Source organism: Lepidochelys kempii, chromosome 6 (assembly GCF_965140265.1).
Source record: "Lepidochelys kempii isolate rLepKem1 chromosome 6, rLepKem1.hap2, whole genome shotgun sequence".
In the NCBI taxonomy this organism is placed as follows: Eukaryota; Metazoa; Chordata; order Testudines; family Cheloniidae; genus Lepidochelys; species Lepidochelys kempii.
In genome coordinates this window covers 55,997,017-56,015,983 of record NC_133261.1, presented here as the reverse complement: position 1 = coordinate 56,015,983, position 18,967 = coordinate 55,997,017, and the positions used below count along the sequence as shown (strand labels likewise).

At 41.1% G+C, this 18,967-nt stretch overlaps 1 protein-coding gene across 11 annotated transcripts in view; it reads left to right on the top strand.

Moving 5' to 3' along the window:
- LRRC4C (leucine rich repeat containing 4C) overlaps positions 1-18,967 on the top strand; it is an 846,136-nt gene that overhangs the window by 622,804 nt on the left and 204,365 nt on the right. The window lies entirely within an intron of this gene.

Here is an 18,967-nt window from a genome sequence, read left to right as displayed (position 1 = left end):
GGACAAACCATCCCGATGAGTCAAAAGAATAGTAAATATGGCAGGCGACCAGCTTGGCTTAATGGTGAAATCCTACCAGATCTTAAACATAAAAAAGAAGCTTACAAGAAGTGTAAGGTTGGACATATGACCAGGGAAGAGTATAAAAATATTGCTCGGGCATGTAGGAATGATATCAGGAGGGCCAAATCGCACCTGGAGCTGCAGCTAGCAAGAGATGTCAAGAGTAACAAGAAGGGTTTCTTCAGGTATGTTGGCAACAAGAAGAAAGCCAAGGAAAGTGTGGGCCCCTTACTAAATGAGGGAGGTAACCTAGTGACAGAGGATGTGGAAAAAGCTAATGTACTCAATGCTTTTTTTGCCTCTGTCTTCACGAACAAGGTCAGCTCCCAGACTGCTGCACTGGGCTGCACAGCATGGGGAGGAGGTGACCAGCCCTCTGTGGAGAAAGAAGTGGTTCGGGACTATTTAGAAAAGCTGGACGTGCACAAGTCCATGGGGCCGGACGAGTTGCATCCGAGAGTGCTGAAGGAATTGGTGGCTGTGATTGCAGAGCCATTGGCCATTATCTTTGAAAACTCGTGGCGAACCGGGGAAGTCCCGGATGACTGGAAAAAGGCTAATGTAGTGCCAATCTTTAAAAAAGGGAAGAAGGAGGATCCTGGGAACTACAGGCCAGTCAGCCTCACTTCAGTCCCTGGAAAAATCATGGAGCAGGTCCTCAAAGAATCAATCCTGAAGCACTTGCATGAGAGGAAAGTGATCAGGAACAGCCAGCATGGATTCACCAAGGGAAGGTCATGCCTGACTAATCTAATCGCCTTTTATGATGAGATTACTGGTTCTGTGGATGAAGGGAAAGCAGTGGATGTATTGTTTCTTGACTTTAGCAAAGCTTTTGACACGGTCTCCCACAGTATTCTTGTCAGCAAGTTAAGGAAGTATGGGCTGGATGAATGCACTACAAGGTGGGTAGAAAGCTGGCTAGATTGTCGGGCTCAACGGGTAGTGATCAATGGCTCCATATCTAGTTGGCAGTCGGTATCAAGTGGAGTACCCCAGGGGTCGGTCCTGGGGCCGGTTTTGTTCAATATCTTCATAAATGATCTGGAGGATGGTGTGGATTGCACTCTCAGCAAATTTGCGGATGATACTAAACTGGGAGGAGTGGTAGATACGCTGGAGGGGAGGGATAGGATACAGAAAGACCTAGACAAATTGGAGGATTGGGCCAAAAGAAATCTGATGAGGTTCAACAAGGATAAGTGCAGGGTCCTGCACTTAGGACGGAAGAACCCAATGCACAGCTACAGACTAGAGACCGAATGGCTAGGCAGCAGTTCTGCGGAAAAGGACCTAGGGGTGACAGTGGACGAGAAGCTGGATATGAGTCAGCAGTGTGCCCTTGTTGCCAAGAAGGCCAATGGCATTTTGGGATGTATAAGTAGGGGCATAGCGAGCAGATCGAGGGACGTGATCATTCCCCTCTATTCGACATTGGTGAGGCCTCATCTGGAGTACTGTGTCCAGTTTTGGGCCCCACACTTCAAGCAGGATGTGGATAAATTGGAGAGAGTCCAGCGAAGGGCAACAAAAATGATTAGGGGACTGGAACACATGAGTTATGAGGAGAGGCTGAGGGAGCTGGGATTGTTCAGCTTGCAGAAGAGAAGAATGAGGGGGGATTTGATAGCTGCTTTCAACTACCTGAAAGGGGGTTCCAAAGAGGATGGCTCTAGACTGTTCTCAATGGTAGCAGATGACAGAACGAGGAGTAATGGTCTCAAGTTGCAGTGGGGGAGGTTTAGATTGGATATTAGGAAAAACTTTTTCACTAAGAGGGTGGTGAAACACTGGAATGCGTTACCTAGGGAGGTGGTAGAATCTCCTTCCTTAGAGGTTTTTAAGGTCAGGCTTGACAAAGCCCTGGCTGGGATGATTTAACTGGGAATTGGTCCTGCTTTGAGCAGGGGGTTGGACTAGATGACCTTCTGGGGTCCCTTCCAACCCTGATATTCTATGATTCTATGATTCAGCCTCCTCCCCTCCGAGGCCTTGCCCATGCTCCACTCCACTATGCCCCAGGCCCCACTCCTGCTCGGCCCCTTCCCCTGCCTTCACCTCTCTGCTCCCTCTCCTGACGTCCCCCGCCTGCTGCTCATGCCTCTTCTCTCCTTCCCCCGAGGGGCCCCCCACTAACTGCTTGCACCTCTTCACACACCCCCTTGAGTACCGCACCCCCCCCGATGCCCATGAGTAAACTGGAGAAATGCAGGTTCATTAGAACTACCATTAAGTGCATACCTAATTGGTTAAACAATTGCAAACAAAGAGTAACTATTAATGGAATGATATTGGATTGGAAGGAGGTCTTAAGTGGGGTTCCACAGGGATCTGTTCTGGGTCTGGTGTTATTTAACATCTTTATTCATGATTTGGATGTAGGAATAAAGAGAATTTTCAGATGACACAAATATCTGGGGCGGGAGTTGCAAACACTTTGGATGATAGAGCTAAAATACAAAGGGATCTTGATAACTTGAAATGCACTAGAGACAACAAAATGAAAGACAAATGTAAGGCACTACTCTTAGGGAAGAAAAACCAAATGCATAAATACAGAATGAGGGATAACTGACTCGGCAGCAGCACTGCTGAAATGATCTGGGAATTGTGGTGGATCACAACCTCAACATGAGTCAGCAATGTGATACTGTTGCAAAAAAAAGCAAATGCTATTTTTGGGTTGCATTAACAGAGGTATAGCATGCAAGGTGGTAGGTAAGGCTGTGAGTCTGTCATAGAGGTTGTGGAAGTCACGGATTCTGTGACTTCCACAGCTGCAGCAATCAGGGCAGCTGACCCCAGGGCAGTCCCAGGGGTAGCCTGAGCACTAGCCGGTGGGCAGCCCCAGAGGTCTTGGAGCAGCAGACAGCCAGAGTCAGTTCCACCACAGGGCATCAGCACCATGGGGCCCCTAAGAGCAGTGGTGCCCTAGGAGCAGGTAAGATTTAGTCAGGGGGATTTATAGTAAATGTCATGGACAGGTCATGGCCGTGAATTTTGTTTTTTGTTGCCCGTGACCTGTCCATGACTTTTACTGAAAATACCCATGACTAAATTGTAGCCTTAATGATAAAACCACTCTATTTAGTGCTGGTTATGCCTCAGATGGCGTACTGTATCCAGTTTTGGTCACCAGTGCATATAAAGGATTTAGAGAAAATGGAAAGGATCCAGATACAAGCAACAAAGATGATCAAAGGGATGGAATGGAAGCTATATGAGCAAAGGCTGAAGGCATTGGGTATGTTTAGTTTGGAAAAGAGGAGATTACAAGGTATATAATAATGATTTTCAAATACTTGACAGGCTGCCATAAAAAGATGGAGGAAAAAAAATTCTCTCTTGCCATGGAAGGCAGGAGACGAGGCAATGGGTTCAAACTTCAGCATGGCAGATTTAGATTAAATCTCAGGAAAAACTTCCTAATTTAAGAACACTAAAACAATGGAATAAACTGCCTAGGGAAGTCATGGGATCTCCTTCACTGGAGGTTTTCAAAAAGAAGCTGGATAGCCATCTATCTTGGATGGTTTAGACACAATAAATCCTGCATCTTGGCAGGGGTTAGACTAGATGACCCTTGTGGTCCCTCCTAACCCCAGGTATTGTTAGCCCTGTTTTACAGACAGCCAGAGAGAGATTGAATAACTTGTCCAAGGTCACACAGGATGTGAATGGCAGAGTTGGAAACTGAACCTTGTCTCTTCAATCCCAGCCTGATTCATTAACAGCAGAACCATTCACTGGTCGTGAAAAATAGAGAGACTCCTCACAGATTCTATAAAACCTTGTCAGAAATCAAGAAAACCTGTGGTATAAGAAGACATTCTTTCTTGAAACTAAGGATGGCCTGAAATTATTATAAAGCACCTATTAGGTCTCCAATTTGGAGAATTGGTGTCTGTGACATGGGAACATAATAATTGCCTTGGAGACACTTCACGCTACCTGTTCGGAAGCTTTATGATGAGCTCTTTATTAAGTAAGAAACAATGTGCAGGGCAATTTTTAGCATTCAAAAATCTGGAGATTTATTCAGTCTTAGGGATGAGTAGCCTCGGAAACACATCAGGAAAAAAAATCCTCATTTCCTAACTGTGCAATATCTTTAGCATTGCCAGGTATTATCATGCTATGGAGTGGGCAGCATCTGGTGCTTTGTTATTACTGGACAGTATCTCGGCTCTTCAGCATCATTTCAGACTCTGGTATTTACTAATTCTACATTTTCTGTTCACTTGCTGTGGACGGGGTACTGCAGCTATTCAGTATCTTGATTTGTAATCACAGATGGAAAATTATCATTTTTAATAACCCATCTGTATAATCACTGGCATGCCCCCTTTTTCTTTGTTTTTAATAGCTAGTTTAACTTACATTGTTTAAAAGACTGTGGTACAACATTTTGTACAGAACCTTCCAACCAGAAGAGCCCCAAAGTGCTTCACATACAGATGGATTGGAGCTGTATTGTTGGAAATGGATCCTCAAATATGAACTCCTCCTTTGGATTGCTGAGAAATATAGACTCATATCCCTGGACTTGAACGCTGATTACAAACCCCTAATATGGATTTGAACGCTGCCTCCTTAGGCTATAGCTAATTATATTTATCAATCATTTCATCTACAAACGAAATGCAACTATTTCTATATTGGAATGTTGCTGGTTTTTTGGTAGAGGGTATTAATACCAAGTTGGGCTGTTGGGTTAGTGCTGGCTCAGAGATGACACCATGTGCAGCAATGCCCTGGGATTTCTCTGGAGGTCTCTTATCCAAGTATTAGCCAGACACAGCCTGCTTAATTTGTGGGATCTGAGGAGCTCAGAGCCCAAGGTTGTATCACTGCAATCTCTTCAATGTGGAGATAGTGCTGTCTGCAGTTAATTTATTTATGAAGTTTCACATTCTGGGGTGCAGTTCAGTGAACAGTTGTGTCACTGCTTGTCCTTAAAATGCTCTGCTGCTGCAACTCCCTGTCTGGATGCTCCCAGCCAGCATACACACATGTACTCAATGTCTGTGTGTTGAGCAGCCCTGGTTTAGCAACTGTGGGTTCAGCAGCCTGTTGTTATACCTCAGTCACACTCTGGTCTCCACCAGCCTTGGTTACTGCTAGCCAAGTTACCCTAACACACTCCCAGACCCAAACTGCCCCCAAACCATCTGTTTTGAAATGTACAGCCCTCTGCTGGAACATTCAGAGGAGTAACAAGGTCTGTTGCTCCTTTAAAGAGTGGAAAGCACAGCAGTGTGTTGCTTTAACTGGAGTTAATTACTTCAAGCCAAACACAGCACTGGGTTGATTTAGAAAAAAATAAAACAAGTTTATTTAATCAAAAAGAGAGAGTTTTTAAGTGAGATCCAGTATAAGTGATAAAATCAGAAATGTTGGTTTCAAACAAATAAAAGTGAAAAACACTTCCTAGTGACTAAGACTTAACAAAACTATAGTCTTGGTTCAAGGTAAGATTCTTAACACACCTCCTTACAACAAGGTGCCTGGCCACCCTCTTGCTCATGATCTCCCTCAAAGTACAAAGTGTTTGGATCCTTTGTTTTCTTAGGTGAAAGGTAACTTGGGGTTCTTTGCCCCTCTATTTTATAGTCCTGTCAACTTTTGCAATACAGTAAAAGCTTTGTTATCCAATATGTTGGAGGAATTGGAGGTGCCGGTTAATCAAAAATTCCAGTTACCTAAGAGTTATACTTACCAATGGAGGGAAGTAGTTTGGGAGTGGGAGGGGCCTCGGGGCACGGGAGGAGGTGTGGGATGCAGGTTCTGTGGGGGGTTTGGGTGTGGGAGGGGTTCAGGGTTGAGGGTTGGGGCACGGGAGGGGGTACTGGGTGCTCCCTGCAACTGGCGACATGTCCCTGCTGCTCCTAGACGGAGGCACGGCCAAGAAGCTCTACACACTGTCTTCACCCGCAGGTGCTGCCCCTGCAGTTCCTATTGGCCATGGTCCCCAGCCAATGGGAGCTGCGTAACCAGCGCTCGGGGTGGGATGGGGGCAGCACACGGAGCGCTTGGCCATTCCTCTGCCTAGGAGCAGTAGGGACATGTCACCGCTTGTGGGGAGCTGCTCAGATCCAGCACTTCAAAATGCCAGTTTCTAGAGCTTTCCAGTTGGTAATGTACCAGATGATACAGCTTTTACTAAATATCCTTCTCAAAGTTCAAAGCTCCTGCAGTGAGGAAGGCTACCATGGAGTCTGATGGAAAAGTTTGAATTCTGGTTTCTTTTCCTGTGCTGCTTTCTACAATGCAAATTGATCTGTCCCTGCCATCTCTCATATGCCAATGAATGGCTGCTTGACTGTGATTGCCTATTGTCTGTGATTGTGTTTGGATGGAAACAGCCTTTCCTTTATCTGGGGGAAAAAAACTGTTTACCGTCTCCCCAGATCTTTCTGATTCAATCACATTTTATTAACATCTGACAGAGGGAAATCATAACTTCACTTATAATGCTAACACATGCATTTTACAATGACATTAGTAACCAATGTATTATTAGCTTTCATGTGATAACTTACATGGTGTATATTGTACAAATATTACTGCAGCAGTGTGTAAGGTGTGAATACAGGAGTCCCTAGGGTCACATGAATTTATTCAGATTTCAAGTCCCATTCCAAACCAAGAGTATTAATGCACTATATCTAATTCTCTGTCCTTATGTGTTCCTCCGAATACTTATATTGATTTAGCCCAGTTAGTCTGTAGAAGTTCCTTTTTCAGCTGTTCAGTGCTGTTTCCTAGACATGGAGCCCAGTGAATTTGTTTAAATCACAGTGTTTCCTGTGTTAAGTTTTTGACACAAAGAGCTTTATCCCTCTCTTCATTTCCCAGACTTTTTCAAACATAGTAGCAGATTTCTACAAGGCACAGACATCCCCATGTGACAGTGGGCAGTGTTAGGAGTGTTCAGATTTGGAAGCTGTTTTACAGCCTCCACTTCATGTTATTTAAAATGGAAATTACTTTATTAAAAATAACTTGGTTTGCTTCAGTGCATCTATTTCTTTGCAACAGCAAAGGCACCCGTGTTCTATTAATATTTGCATTATGCAGCACGTTTGGAAATGTTATAACTCAGGTGGAATACCCTCAAAGGAACTACATGTATTGTTCCTGTCTCAGCTCTCATTCTCTGTAGATGTTCAATTGTTAAATGATCTTCAGGTTTCCCCAACATGTTTGCATCCAGAATCCTTAAATAGGGATTACTCAGGAAAATAATGGAGAAACTGGTTCTATCACCTCACTACCTCTTCTGAACTGTTCCATTCTTTTAGAATATCATTTAACTACATCTGCTCATCATGAGCTTTGTCCTCTGCCCAGGTATAACTAGCAGTAGCTTTGGAGCTATTTTGATCTGGATTAATTATTTGTAATCATAATATTGAAGATTGTGGTGGTATTTTTTAAAGTAGGTTGGATTATTGTGTGGCCATAGCAACAGTGTAGTTATAGTACACAGGCTAATGGAAGATAATCAAATCTGATGTTTCCTCTGATTCCCAGAAAGGTAATGAAGGAATCTATTCCCCCCTCCTCATCCAGCTCCCCATAAAACCAATGGCATAACTCCCATTTTCATCAGCAGTGCAGGATGGGCCCACAGAACACTGCTTCACTAGCTAAATGCACTGTGGAACTTTTTCACCTCCTGCTCCTGCATCTTCAGTTTCAGACACTGCCAGATTCAGGATATTGGATGTGATGGACCAGTGCTCCAATATGTTATGGCAAATCTTGTGTTCTGCTATGCATGTACTGGCTGTCCTGCTGGTTAATAAGAATAGCTCTGGTTCCCATATCCCTAGGCTACTGAACATTTCCCTTGGTCACCACATCACTGTTCTCCAGCCAATATTTTTACAGGAGAATGACTTTGACTAAATAGGCTTTACTGAGGAAAACTTATACAACAGATGAGCCTACAGCAGTTGGAATAATGGTTGTCCAAACCAGGAGTGTCTGATTTGTTAGTAAACACTCAAGTAACCGTTCTGATCAGTGACCTAATAATTATGTTTCTTTACTCACCTTTACCAGACCAAATCTCACATGCACTAGGACACGTAGGCCATAAAAGGCCTTATGGCAGCCTTATCATGCCAATATTTCATGTATTTGAACACAAGCATTGGCTTCTGTCCTTCTGACATTTATTTCCCATGTTCTGATGGGGGTGTTACGACAATATATGGCAGCTACTGCAAAAAAAGTGCAGTGTTTTCCAACTGATTTCCCTAGGTCCCTGAGGAAGAATATGGAAAAGGATATTGTGTTGTTCCATTGCCTTTTTACAGACTCTTTGAGTACCAGACTCCACAGTATTTCCTTGGCCTCATACAGATTAACACAAGGAAGATTTCTTTTGTTTACCATTCACTTGGATATCAATGTAATTTTTCAAAACCAAAGTTGAGTGACATAAAATACCTCCAAGGACTAGTAATGAGATAAAAATCATTTCATACCCATCGCAGATTAGCAGTGACTCATTTGATAGGAGATGCGTTGGTGATATCGTTATTTACATAGTGTAGCCTAATAGGAAGAAGAAGACAAAGAGCCCTTGAGGAGTTTACAATGTAAATTACCATCACACTAATTTGGCACCTTGCTGACAATCTCACCAGACCAGGACGAAAGGACTCATGGCCTCTCCTCCCTGGAGATGCTCCCTCTATGTTAGGGTTGAGGCATATCCACAGGGCTGTTTGTAGGATGCTCATTCGATTGCTGCTTTTGCAGTGAAGAAAGTATTTCAGTCTCCAGGGCTGGCTATTTCACCAGCATTAAATTCACTAACACAGACTAGTTTGTTTTCCAAAGTTAGAGTGCATGTGAACTATTTTCCTTTTTGTTTTTTTTTAAAAACCATCATGACTCTTGACTCATTCACCCCGGGCCTGTTTGAAATGTAAACCAATGTTATCTTTGTGATGATGATTTCTCTGCATCATTCTTGAATTGATATCCAGATGTCAAGGGTCTGCATGGAGCCAATAACTCAGTTCTGTTTCCCGTGCTTTGCCATAGAAGCCGTAAAAAAATTCTGACAACTTGTTCTGTTCTGTGGATTTTGGGACAGGAGGTACAGCCCTGATCCCATGTGAGTGAAACAGTTTGTGACAGGTACAGTGTATGATTTATTGAAAGGCCATGTTATCCTGTCAAATTAATCATTGTATCATATCCACTTCCACCATGGCTGTGACTTTGCTCTTTCTCCCCCATCTTATCCTTTTGGTTTAGAGGTACATCTTTAATAGTCTAAATTCCTCAAACAAACAAGGTCATTTGTTTCCTTTTTTGACTTAGGGAAACAAAAATAAATGGTTGTTTCTGTAAAGAAAAACCCTTTATAATGTTTCAGGTGGTGTTTATATAACTGTTCATCTAACCTTAAATAGGAAATTAAATAATTATAATGTTTATAAAGGAAGAAGACAGTGTATTTTGTACATGAGTACAATAATTTTAAGGTCCTCTTTATGCATTCTTAATATCCCATAGAAAACCTCCATGGCTATGTGTGAGATTGCAAGGAGATAATCATCTATCTGAATAAATTGCAAGGATGATTAATTAATCAGATTGGCAGACCCCTGAAATTTGCATGTCAGTGGTTAGCCTCTGTATGCAAGTAATTCCCATTTCCACCCTAACTCTTCAACATGCAGTGATTAGTTGAAGAGGGGGGGTAAAGTGTGATGATATCTAAATGACAGTCAGTCTCACTTGGCAATGTTTAAATACTTTTGGACCATTCCAAAAAGGTGCCACCTACCAGGAGACTTCCAGTGGATTCAATGAAATGGGAAGGATGAGGATCTTCAATATTTCAGCAGATGCCTAGCATCGTGCAGGATTGATCCCTTTGGTGCTTAAATGGGGAGGGATTTTATTGATGGGGGTGGGGTGGTGATAGTATTCACAGAATTTTTTTTTAATATATGTCAGGTTTTTAGTCCAGTTATTTTTTCTCAATATAACCTTGTTATACCCAGCTAAACTAGTGGGTTTCCAACAGAAAGCTTGCCAGTATTTTGGTTTCCACCCTTCCAATTTTTTTGCAGTTTTCCTGATTTCATGGGAATGATCCTTCAAGCTTGTGGGGCACCACAGCGTCCTGAATGACATCTGATTCTGCCATATAACACTGTGTTGTGATGTGCTGATCTAACACTATGATTTAGCTATTTCATCTGTATCTAATTTATCTTTAATCTAGGTTTATCTAATCTATCTCTCTAACCTATTTCTGAATTTCACTAATAATCTTCATAGTCACTGAGTATCATGGCAAAGTTACATGAAGATTATCCTGCAGTATGAAACCGTTAGAGATGTGAACTCTCCTCATCTGCAATGCTGTTACATAGCAGAAGGTCAGTTGTTAGAAGAGTACTACTTTGTAGCACTTAGAGGAGAAATCTCCCAAGGATTGACTTAAATATAGGACATACCAGCTGTCAGAGTTTATCCAGAAGATTATTACAGCAGAGCTCAGAAATGTGAGTTAAAAAGAGCAACTTCCCAAAGCCGAGACAGTAGCTATTGCTATTGTGTTCATTCAGTTGGTAGTACTTTAGAATGCAGTTGAAGTGTATTTGTATATATTATGAACCTAATAATGTCAGGACAATAGATCAGGACATAATTTGCCTTGAAAAAGTGAAGTCATGTCCCAATGGATGCATAAGAGTGACTAACAGATTAATAGATATGTGACCTTATTATTATTGACTCAGACCAAGTTGATCATTCATTTCCTGTTTTAAATGGCAAAATAATTTCAAACAAATGTATTTACTGCTCCATTTCTGAATGAAGGTTAAACAGGTTGGAAGACATGTAATAAATAAAATGAAGACACATTCTGGAGATATGCTACTTTTCTCAGATATAATGTAGATTTAAAATAAATAAATAAAAATAGATATGGAATAAGAGGGAAAAGCCTTATAGACCACTGTATTAAATTGAGAAGCCATTCATTCCACAGAGAAGACCAAGCACAGGAGGTCAAATAAGGTGTAAAGTTTTTAAAGCAAAGGGAAATATCTGTGGAAATAAGTTTTATTTCACACGTTTTTTGTTTTGTTATTTTACTACAGTACTACACACCCAATAAGTCATCTTACAAAATAACTTAAAATCTATGACAACATACCTAGCTCGAACTCAAGATAATTTGAAAGTGATATGGAAAGGATGGGAAGGAGCATGGAAGGAAAGAATTGCTACTGTTGTGATTATTACTGTCACCTCTAGTAAAGTCATGACTAATTTGCTTCCTCTGACTTTCATTTGATCCTTGCTGTGGTGGGGTACATCCCCGTCCCAACCAGGAAAAGGCTAATGAGCTCCTCTGGGCTCATTTGCTACCAAACAGACACACCTACAGAGGCTGCTCCAGCTGGAGGAAGCAAGCTTAAAAAGGAGAACTAGTCACAGAAGGGATGGCAACCGGGAGAAAATCTGCTGCACCTTGGAAGGCGCTAACACTTGCTACAGAGTAGGTGAGAGGGTGTGATCCTAACAGCATCTTAGTGCAAGAGAGCCAGGGGTTCATGGGTATCTGGTACAGTTTCTGCTGGCCTGACCAGTTCAGTGTACCCCAGCTCATTAATGCCTTAATCTGTATCTAAAAGGTGTCATGTAAGATATAAAGAGAAAGCTAATAACTACTGATCATTATTGTGTGGCATATATATGGAGGACAAATTCAAAATTACAAACGTAGTGGAAATTATCAAAGTGTGTCTTCCAGGCAGGCTACTCCACCCTAGACACAGGAATGTGGTTCAGCCACCTGCAAGTCATCTCCAAGGTACCTTAAAAAACAACAGGAATGCAAATCAATTAGAAGGTAAACAGGACTATCAAGACGGCAGTGGGAGGAGAATGTAGGAAATGGCATTTTGGCAGATGCCAACTGGGGGAAGAAACTAGCATGGAACTTCCTGCACCAGGAGATTCCATCTCAACCTTCCTCACAACTTGAATAAACTTTACTTTGTGGGGTAATCTTCAGAAGAAGCCATTTCAATGGCTCACTGGTCTATAATGAGAGGGGCAGAGAACCCCAATTTGTCTTTCACCCAGGAAGACAAACTAGCCAAGCACTTTGGACTATGTAGGAGATCCTGACCAGAGGCATTGGTCAGCTGTCTTGCTGCAAGGTAGATTGGTAAACAAACTACCTTGAACAATGGCTTTAGCTTAGCGTCTAGAAAGCATTTTTTACTTTTATTTGCTTGTAACCATTTCTAACTCACCTACAATCTTATCTTTTGTTAATAAACTTGCATTACTTTCAATGTAAACCAATACAGTGCTGTGTTTGATTTAAAGTGAATGTTAACTCCAATTAACGTGGCAAGCTGCTGGGCATTGTACCTCTAAAGGAACAAACAAACTGTAATAGCCCTCTGAAGGGTCCAAAAGAGGGCTGGATATTGCAGAGCATGTGGTTTTGGGAGTGAATGTGTGGTGGGGTCATCTTGCTAGGTATAACCAGAGTGTGGCTGTGGTGAACAGAATTGCTGAATCAGAGCTGCTTAACCTACAGACACTCAGCACAGTCTTCTATGCTGGCTGGGAGCTTCCAGACAAGAGAACCACAGCAGCAGAGCCTTTTGAAGCACATAGGGTTACAGGGCAGGCAGTAACATAATCCCTCACTGCTCTGGATTGCAGCCCAGAACGTGACAGGTAAAAATATCTGACATACCTCCATTGCCTACAAAGACTCACCAAAAACCAGAAAGGCCTTTGAAAGGGGAAAGGGCTCAGAAACCACCCGAGTGTGATCCCTGAGAAATGCCCTGCCTATCACATTTGCAAGGAACAATATTGCAGTGGAACGCTCTGAGGTGTGGAGGTAAGTGTGTGGTGCCTGCAGAACTTCATAGCCATGAATTTCTTTTCTCTCTTTCTGTCTCAGTCTTGGGCCCTGTTTCTCTATAGCTCCCCATGTCATTCCTTTAAAAAAATGTGAAAATGAACTAAATAGACTTTTTTAATAGGTCATTTGATATTTCTTCTAACAAAGGCTATCAATGGAGCCTTGGTACTGAGCACAAAGCATATATTACTGCTCTTACTTTTATCTGAAGGTCATAAGGGCCTCATCTAATGCTTATTGAAGTCAGTGGAAAGGCTCCTGTTTGAACAGGTTCTAATTTTCCAGTGGCTATCAAATGAAAGAAGAAACTTGAATAACTGAAGGATTCAGTCTCCCTTTCCTTTGTCTTACCCTCTCCCCAATATATGGAGGACTAGGTGACCCAGGGTGGCATTAAAAAGACACGTGGCTTTTTCCTATGTCTGTAGTAGAAATCTACACATGGATCACTAGTGACCAAAAGATTTTACCTTCTGGCACTGTTCGGTGGCTGCTATTGACCTGGTGGAGTCCAGGTCCCACTGGACAAGTTTTTTTCCACGCTATTTAAATCATCACTACTGCCACCAGTGGTTGCCTCAGCCAAAAGTATAAGGATTGAGTGGTTATGGAGAACGAATTATCTATTGGCATCGAGGTGGTTCCTGTATGTTGGGGTTTAGTCATATTGACTGGATAGCGTGGGGAAGATTTTGCTGTTTCTGCCTGTGCTGCACTTGTTTCGATAAAAAGAACATCAGAAAGCAGATGTATAAGAATGTATGTCCAAAGCTAGGGAGGTGAGACAAAACGTTGCAACTTCAATTTTAGATAGTGGGAATCATATATATAAATCCTCACATGGTGCTTAATAATGTATCAATAAAAAGATGAGCGTTCTAGTCTGGAATTGAATATACCCAGTGCAGGTTATACCACCAGTCCCTTGAATCGTATATGTAACTGAAGGGAATACTACTTGCTGTGGATCCCCTGGGTGCTGCAGGTCAGGACTGAGATGTAGCAGCAAAGAAGTGTGTGTAAAAATTGCTCAGCTCCTGTTCCCCACAATTGTTCAGCTTGTCTCTCACCTTCATAAGCACTAAGTGCTTCACGACTTAGGAGCCTAAGGCCTTGTTTACATGGTGCATTAGCCTGCACCAAAGGCATGTAAATTCTAGGGTGCAATAGCAAGTTGCACACTTACTGTCCCATGTGGACCTTGCTGGAATGCACAAAAAGTTTCCTAGTGTGTGTTAATGTAGTCCTGTTTCAAACAACATACTAGTGTGTACTAGACTTTACACCTCTGTAGTATGGACTAATGCACCATGTAGACTAACCCTAAGTCCCATATTCAGAAGTAATTTAGGCACTTAGAATCCTAAGTCCCATTGACTTTCAAATGGGCTAGATTCACAAAGCAGACTTAGAGTCAGCATTGCAATGCCTAATGTTTAAGTGCCCTGCTGCCTAGTATAATTCACAGCCCTGAATTAGGCACCCAGACTCCTTATAAAATGCATGGAGAGAGTTAGGCACCTAAGAATGGGATCAATGAAAGCCAGCATGCTGAATGGGCAACCGCCTAAACTAGACAAATGGAAATACAAAGGAGAGGGGTGTGGCCTAAGTCCTGCCCCTCAAAGGTATGTAGACACGTAACTCCAGCCTAGAGGGAGTAACTTTCCTCTGCTCGGGATTCATGCTATGAACTAGCTTCTCAAGTTAGGTTCCTAAGCCAGGTCAGACAGACCTTTCCTATCCAGGATGTGTAAGACACAGCTTCATATACCCAGTCTGCCTGATGCTGAGTAGGGATTTGAATCCGAGTCTCCTACTTGTTTGGTGCGTTCCCTAATTCCATTGTTTTTTTCTGAGGCAGGTCTCACTGTTTCTCCTGTTGAAGCTGTCCTATTGTGTGTAACTATTTAAATATTAATTGGGCCAGAGAGAGTTAGGATGACTGTATAGCAATACCGCAACGTGGAAGTTAGGCACCTAAATCCTTTTGTGAATCTAGCCCTAATTGCCTAAGGTATTTTTTGAAAATGGGACTTCTGAATCATTTAGGTGCTTTAAAAACATTTACCTTAACATTGTACACAAGTTTTATGGACTTGTGTATGAATAACATTTTTTATAGAATTTCCTGCCATCAGCCATTGTCTCTGAGATAAGGTTGTTTAATGATCTGTAGTTGGTTTTATGCATGAAAATGACAGAGACGTAAATGAACTGCATACAAAAAGTATTAGAAATAAATCTCACAACTTCAGATTTAATGAAAACATCAGCACTTCTACTCAGCAAACTAAAGGAGCAGATCCTCTGGGTCCACTAATAGAGTAAATTGATACAGACAGTGTTTCTGTTATGGAATATATTTGGCTTGCTGACAAATACCTAAGATCACCAGTCAACCTAAATAACCTCACCTAGTTTCTATATTTTGAGTTTTGTTATAAGGGTTATCTTGTACATCACCATCTTTTTAATCTTATGTTTGGTCCACGATAAAGGGGAGGGAGTAGGGCAGTACCAATAACAATGGAATCACTAAATACGCACCCATAGTTGTTTGTTTATAGTGACAGTCTGATTAGTAACAAAGGGTTGGGGAGGGGTTTTTTTGTTGGTTTTTTTTTTAAGTTTTCTTGCTGGTTTTAGAGAGACTTGTTCTACCCTTGGATTTCTCCCTCAGTGGTAAAAGACAGAACTTTCAGATGTCACCACCACCAAACAGCAGGAATGAACATCTGCTCCCCTCATAAACTTATATTAGAAACTTTCCTGTATAGAAGCATCCTAGGCCCCTGAGTATAAGCTTGAGTGTGGCCATATAACTATATTATACTGAAGTATTGTCTGGGCCAGATGGTTTAATTAAATGTATTTATTTATATCACACTGCCAAATTTTTTAAACATACATGAAATGATCCATAAAAATACAGTCTGAAAAAAGGAAAGAGCCATGGCTACATTAATTTAGGGGCACTTGACACTAAACAGTTTAGGGCTGTCAAAAATGTACCCAGTAGTGTAAATCTAAGTGCAATGTCCGTGAAGTTTCATTGTTTCTGGAAAACGCAATGTGCTCACAAGTGATGGGCTTCTGATTTGCTGACAATTCACAAAAGGTACATAGGATAGATCCAGAGTGAATTGGTTGAGACACTTGCCTTACAAAACAACAGAAATTAGAGATGGAAAAGATCTGTTAGATCATCTAGTCTATTCCCTGTCGGGGTCAAGATTCTTCCCTACAGTATATTCTCAAGTACTTTGGCCTTTACTGTGATTCGGGGTCTACCAAAGCCCTGGAGAGATTATGCCACTATCTGATTGGGTATTTTTTCTCAGTTTAATCTCATTATGTCTCATTAAAAACACCAATGAGAAAACATCAATGGAAAAGCTGCAAGTGGGGCAGAAAGTGGAAGTTCACCTCCTCAGCAATATGGGCTATGAAGAGTACATTGTATCTGTATACTGATCAATTTACTAGCTGGTTCCCTGTTGAAAACTAGATCAAGTTTTTCAATGTCCATAATGGAGAGGATCCATTGATACCTAAAGAACTGCATTACTCTTTGATAACAGTATATACATTGCAGTGGCTGAGTGGAAGTATTTGTTATAGCACAGAGAAGGAGAATGGAAAGGAAACTTTAAATATGTAGAGTAGATCACGTTTTTGTTTGTTTTTGTTTTTACCCAGGAAGGTACTCAGATACAGCAGTGATGGCTGCATTATGAGAGCCTTTTTAGAACCAAATAGAATTATTATACCCTTAATTTCATCTTCAAAATCTAGCTTGAGCAACACTGTCAAGACTCAAGGTAATCATAATGAATGGACTGAACCTTACCTTAAATGATATAGCAAATCCAAATTCATTTTCTGAAGGTTGAAAAAAAATAATCACACCTCTTCTCTTGGTTTCTTCTAGGATAAGAAGAAATAGAGAAATTACATTATCTTTATATTTGGCCCAAGTAAACACTGCAAATCTGTTGGGAAAAAAGCATATTTTTAGGAAACATTGAGCCTCCTTTATAGAGAAAGAGCTTCAGAATAGTTAAGCAATAATTCAGTACACTGGAAATTTGTTGATCAAGAGTGAAAACTTTTTTTTTTTTAAACCAGGGGTCTAGTTTCTTGCTGGTCAAAATAATTTCAAGTGGTATAGTATAGGATTTTAAAACAAAAAATACAAAATCAAATTGGCTGAATACCAATCAGATATGTATGCCAGTAATTCTCTTAATCCATCATATTATAAATGAGGATAATAACTGCAATATCAGCACACTATGTGGTTTATATTTAGTACTGATTGAAACTGAAAAGCCCTCATGTCTATATGCACCCTCATATATATAATATGAAAGTACAGCTGTTTATCAAAACACACCCTTTAGTTTATGTAGTAATGTAACTCTGATTGTTGCAATTTTGAGTAAACTGTTAATAGGCTACATCCAAAGGCATTTCTTGTGAGTTAGTCCAAATTGGTTGATGGTATAGTGAGTAACACGTATTATGCTCTCTCTCTCTCTCTGTTTGTTTATTTGTATTTATTAAGCCAACATTTCAATGATACATTAATATACTGCATCACACATTGCTTATTCAGGATCAGGTTAATATTCAAAGAACCTGGCTAAAGATGCTCCTCCTCTTAGTACTTTTTAAATTTGTTGTTCCCTTTAACATTAAAGTCATTCAGACTGCAAATTCATGCAGTATGAATGACTTTGTCCTTAGGAAAAAAACAAAGCACATCAAGTCTCTTCAGTGTAGAATCTGGGCTGGAAATCTTGTTCCTGAGAAATGTATACTACTCTTGTAATCATATTAAAATAACACTGTGGGACACACCTACTAGATTTTAATAGATTATCTCTGCTTATTGCATCAAAAGAAGGGGGAAAAGTTTCCTACCAATATTCCCTGAGGTAAAATTCCTTCCTAAACCAAATTTAGTTAGTTAGTTCAATCTTGATCCATGGAAAAGATTATAATTCACAAGAAGAAAACCTGAAAGACATTTTACAACAATGATGCTTTTTTTTCCATTCCTACTTAAAATAAGGATTAAAAAGTGGATTTGGTCAGAAAAATGACAATGTAAAAATTGCACCTTGAACCACTTTACTCCACATTTGTGATCCCATGTGAGCCTTTAAGTCTTATCTGTTGACTTCACTGAAGGGAAAAATGTTATTTTTCAGCTCTGGGTTGGAATTTGTGGTATTAGAAGTTAGAAACAAATCATCCTTTGATTTGTAAATTTGAGCTAATTTTCTGTGGAAGTGATTGAGAAGGGATACATATGGAATAACATAAGAGTGCTGTAAGTATTTTGACTATAAGACACTTCAAGCTTCTGTTCATAGATCCTGGAACTAGGGGTGCTGGGGAGGCTGCTGCACTCCCCGGCTTGAAGTGATTTTCATTATAGACAAGGTTTAGAGTTTGATTCAATGGCTCTCAGCACCCCCACTATATAAATTGTCCCAGCTCCCCTGCTCCTCTTTACATGGAAAGGATAGAGTACTGTGACATTCCCCAGGGTACAACCTGAAACACTGAACTGCTGTGTCACCTTAATTCTCCAGATCAGGATGTCTCTTACACTGCTCTGCTAGTGAAGAACAGTCTTTCCAGGCCATCCTCAGACAGCCATTAACATGTGAAGACATAACCAGCAAAGTCACATGAACGCTCTCCCAGCCACTCATGAACAGGGCAACACCAGCATATCCCTCAAACCCAGCATATCCCTCAATCCCTTGCACCCCATAAATGTGCATTTTACACTGTTCTGGGCCTGCCTCCTCCCCCCAAACAGTGCAAGATCATTAAAAGTTCTTCATTCCAACAAGGGTAATGAATATGTGACAGCCTTTGTTAACCTGAGTAAAGATTCCCCAGCCACTTCAACCAAAACCACACTGATTTGGATGAACAATGAAACAA